A 5,323-nucleotide genomic window follows, 5' to 3' on the forward strand; every position below is an offset into this window, starting at 1 on the left:
TATGATGCTGCTTGGCCTGCTGTGTTCATCCAGCCTTGCACCTTGTTCTCACGGAGAAGAAGGCCATTTTCTTCTTGAATTTAGAATATTGAAATTAAAAGGGACATTTTGCACACAGTCAAAGCTGGGGGGAGTGGAGGAAAGTTCCTGCATTATGAGCGTGTACTATAAATGTTACTCCTCTATATAAATGTAGAAACCTCTACGCTTCTCGCTCCCACTACAAGAAAAATTGAAACAAAATTAAAATCAGAGAGTGTAAGTGGGTACTTAAAAGGTGAACAGTTTTGTTATACGAAAAGAAAGAATACCAAACTCAACTGGGCAAATAGCTTGTGCTCTTATTCTATTGGGGTAAAGGAAATTTTCTGCCTAAATGCGAATTTCTCAAATATTCACTCAAATAAATGTTAACCCTTTGTGGTCTGACGTCATATGTATTTGTATTTGTATTTGTGGGTCATATTTTAACTGAGTTTAGATTTCCATTGTTTATTTCCACCCTTCAATTAGTGATTAGAGGACACTTTGATATATTGAGGTTATAGCACATAGGAATTCATATTTCTCGGATGCTTGGGAATACGAAAGTTGGGTGTGAATCTGCTGTTCCTGTGTCAGTTGAAAACAGAGATGTCAGGTTAATTTGCAGAACTGGGTGCAGTACTTTGTGTTAGGACTTTTTTGCGTTATGATGAAACACCTGTCTGAAGTAAAAAAGCTGAAGTAAAATACAAATTGATTAATGGATTATGAGATTATAGTGTTACGTCACATTAAAGACTTATTAGTGGTCGCAAAAAGACTGCTACCATAGATTAGTTTGAAGTCAGAGTTTAAAGATCTTTTGTAAGAATTACGCTCAGCTATTATTAATTATAAAAGGATCACTGGAGAAAGAACAATGAAGAAACTGTACATAATTTACACTCACTTTCCATGTATTGCATTTCGTTTAACAAACGAGTTCCAGGTGAGTGGTTACATTGTTGAATTATCAAGATTAGAGCCATGCTTTCTGGCTATTGTGAACTTCCAAATACTATTCTGTCATATGTGTGAATTTTACTTCAGTATAACAAGATTACCTCATGTTAAATGTTTATTGGTTTGAATTGGTACTTCAGAGAAAATAACAAAAGACTGGAATTCTGAAACACTGGAAGGCTAATTGTCTTTGAAGAAATACTAAGAGAATGATCCGAAACTGAGAAAGCATTGGACCTCAATTAGCTAATGTACCAAGAATGTCATTCAGTAAGTTGTCAAGTGGTAGTAGAGAGTCTTCAATGAGATTTAGACAGGGGAAGTGAGTGAACAAATGTTAGACTGAAACATGACGTGGGTTATGACAATTTGTACATTTCAGCAGGGAGGATAGAGCAACAGTAAACTATTTTAATACAGTGAGATTGCAGAAATCAGCAGTACAGATGAATTGTGTTTTCTCGTACATGAATAACATAAAGTTAGTATGCAAACTCAGCAAGTGATTCAGATGGTAAATGACATTCTTCTGTTTCTTGTGAAGGACATTGAATATAACTGTTAGGGATTGTTTGCATCATCTGTACATGACATTGGTGAGACCACATCCAGTTCAGTTTGTGCAGCTGTGATCTCCTAATTGTAAGCAAAGTACCTTATTACTTTAAAAAAAAACTGTTCAGAGACGTTTCACTTCAGAATTTCCTTGGATGTTATGAAAATTTTAAAAAGTTACACTTAGAAGAAATATAGAACATTAGAAGCCATAGAAGATCTTATGGAAAGTGAATCAGCTGTATTCCCAATGTACGCTTGTTGAGCCAAAACCTTTTTTTGTCATTAGGATTTGCATCTCTTTTGGAAAATTTTATCTTGGCAATAAACCAGTTATTTATTGTTGATTAAAGAAACCTGCCTGACTTGTTCTTAACGCTGATCCTGACCCAGACTGAGACCTATATAATTGACCACGTCACCAACCTACAAAATGTGCTGCGACCAGTGGAATGGGAATAGAAAGGGACATGGCAGCCTCTAACAACTGCCCGAACAGGGATGAAGGGAAATGCTCAAAGGTTGTTCAAGTGAGATTTCTCTTCTGCAGTAGTTAATGGAGGCTGGAGATTTAAATCATATCGAGGTTGGCTTAGTTAGATTTTTGATAGAGAGTAATCAGGGATAAAGGACTCTGGAGATAAAGAGTGCAGCTGGGACCACAATGTGATCAGTCACAATCTTATCTACCGGTGAAGTGGTGAAAAGGGTCTAATGGGGCATTCATGCTCCTAAGTCCTATGTTCTGATGTTCCTTTCAATCCATTGAACTTGCTGCACAGGAGTAGACCGAGGGCACTTCATATGGTTGCGTGTAGATTGAAAAAATGTACTTGGCAAATTCAGACTCGTTCAGAGAGAGCCCACTTATCCCTCTTTTCCGGCTTCCTGTCCCTGCAATTTCTGCTTCAGATGTTGGTCATGCTGCAGTCCCAGATTCACTGTGAATACAGCCCCCATACCTCACTTAGGGTTAGCTCAACCAAATCGGCTGGCGTCACCGAATTTAACATTTCACAACAAAACTTACGGGAAAATAAACAGAATGTAAAACGATAAGAAATAAAAATAGGCATAGACCATTTCGCCCCCGAGCCTCTCCCGTCACTCAATGAGATCATGGGTGATCTACTCCAGGGCAAAATGCAACACTCATGTGAAATCGTTTTATCCCTTAACTCTCAGATCGGCCAAAATTTTCCACATTCTCTGGGTTACGGAATTCCTGAAGTTCACTGCCCAGTATTCGCCCCAAGCAGCACTAATACCCTGAAAGAGCGGCATACAAAATGAACCACTGGAGCTCCTTCTGCTATTGGATTGTGGGTGCATCAAATCCAACTGGATTGTAGTTTCCCACCGGTAATTAGTGGAGGATAGTTAATGCCAGATCAGATACGTCAACATTTCGATAACAAAAAATGAAGTTCCAATAATTTATGAATAACGCAGATGTTTTTATTGAATTTACCAGCTCCTCACTGTTTTTGAAGTTGTGTGATGTATTCACAGAAATGAATTCATGCATAGAAAATTAGTGAAAACAAATATCAACTGACACCTCATATTATTCAGAATACAAGATATTTTTGAAAAGAGAATTTATGGTCTTGCTATTCGATGACTTGTGAGCATCTCTAAGTGATTAACACAGTCTCCTAGGTCACACAACATGCTGCACCTTCACTGTCACGTCTTCAGAATCCTGTGTCTCTCTCAGAAACTGCGCCACAAGGACAGCTGGAGTTCACCACCATATTCTGAAAGGATCTCAGACAGAGATAATAACTGCAGGCCTTTCCAACGACACTCATCTCACAAAAAAAAAACAAGTATTCTGAACTATTGAGAGAGAGTAAGAACTGCCGCTGTTGGATTCAGAGATATCATAGTGTGGAGCTGGAGGAACACAGCAGGCCAGGCAGCATCAAAGGAGCAGGAAAGTTGACGTTTCAGAAAGAAGGGTCCCGACCCGAAACATCAACTTTTCTGCTCCTTTGATGCTGCTGACTTGCTATGTTCCTCCAGCTCCACACTGTGTTATTTCTTAACTACTAAGGATGCCCATTTGGCCCGATTTGCTTTCTATCGACATTTCAGTGAGGTTTGCAATTCGTTGCCTCCAGTTATTTTCCAAAATTTGGAGGTACCAGTGTTGGACTGGGGTGGACAAGGTAAGAAATCACATGACGCCAGGTTATATTCCAACAGGTTTATTTGAAAACACAAGATTTTAGAATCTTACTCCTTCGTCAGGTGTCAGTGAGAGAGGCAATATCAGCCACAGAATGTATAAGTAAAAGATCAAAGGCCACTGATGAGGATGTATTAAACAAACTTAAGATGCTGTGAATTCTCTAATCAGTAAGAACGTTTTAATTGTTTTTCCATTATTCATTCACGGGATGAGGGCATCACTGGCTAGGTAGCATTTATTGTCCATTCCTAATTGCCCAGAGTGGGGTTAAGAGTCAACCACATTGCTGTGGGTCTGGAGTCACACGTAGGGCGGACCAGTTAAGGTTGGCAGTTTAGTGAACTGCCCCCAACAATCGACAATGAATTCATGGTCATCATTAGATTCTTAATTCCAGATATTTATTGAATTCAAATTCCACCATCTACCGTGGCAGAATTCCAGCCCCGGTCCCCAGAACATTGTTAGGGCCTCTAGATTAACAATTCTGCGATAATACCATGAGGTCATCACCTCCCTTGCAGATTACTACGTATATATAAACTCCAGAATTCCCTTAAAGTCACTATCCTGAGAGAACTAACAGTTTAATCAGTATAAAGAGGTGATATTTTAGGGCTGGCAATGCATGTAAGGTGTGATGCCTTGTTTAGAATCTGTTCGTGTTTTGGTTTGGAATCAGACTGGTTTTATTCCCAAAGTAAGAATTTATAAAACGCTACATTGACTGACTGTCTATAAGTTGTGTGCTTCTTTTAACAAAATTGAATGTATCTGCAAATACAAAAACACCCCATAGGTTCGTGTGTGTGTGTGTGTGCGTGCGCGCGTGTGTGTGCGCGTGTGTGTGTGCGTGTGTGTGTGAGAGAGAGAGAGAGGTGTGTATGAAAGAGGATCTGTGTGAATGTGTGTCTGAGTGTATGTGTATGTGTATGTATGCGCGTGTGAATGCATGTGTGAGAGTGTATAGTGTGGATTGGGCCACCTACAGTACGACATGAAGCCAAGATCCTCGTGGGTAACAAAGTTGGCTATCACCCTCTGCTCCGCGATTCTGCATTCTTGTGTATTTCAAAGTCTGCCAAGGAGGACATTTACCTGAAGATCCAAGGCCAAATGTCCTTGACCAATAAAGTGTTCCCCCACTGGGAGGGAACATCCCTGTCTGGCCATTGTTGCGTGTTGTCCATTTATCCATTGCCGTAGTGTCTGCATGGTTTTGCCAATGTACCATGCCTTGGAGCATCTTTGCCTGCAGCGTATGAGATAGACAATGTTGGCCGAGTCACATGGGCATCTGCCGTGCACATGTTAGGTGGTGTTCCTATGTGTGACGGCAGTGTCCATGTCGAAGATCTGACATGTCTTGCGGAGGTTGCCATGACAGGGTTGCATTGCATTATGGATAATATTGTCCTGAAGCCTGGGTAGTTTGCTGCGATAAATGGTCTGTTTAAGGGTTGGCCGTTGTTTGAAGGTGACAAATGAGATGTGGGGAAGATCTTGGCGAGGTGCTTATCGTCATCGATAATGTGTTGAAGGTTGTGAAGAATGTGGCATCATTTCTCTGCACCCAGGAAGTAC

Source organism: Rhincodon typus, chromosome 8 (genome assembly GCF_021869965.1).
Source record: "Rhincodon typus isolate 14 chromosome 8, sRhiTyp1.1, whole genome shotgun sequence".
In the NCBI taxonomy this organism is placed as follows: Eukaryota; Metazoa; Chordata; class Chondrichthyes; order Orectolobiformes; family Rhincodontidae; genus Rhincodon; species Rhincodon typus.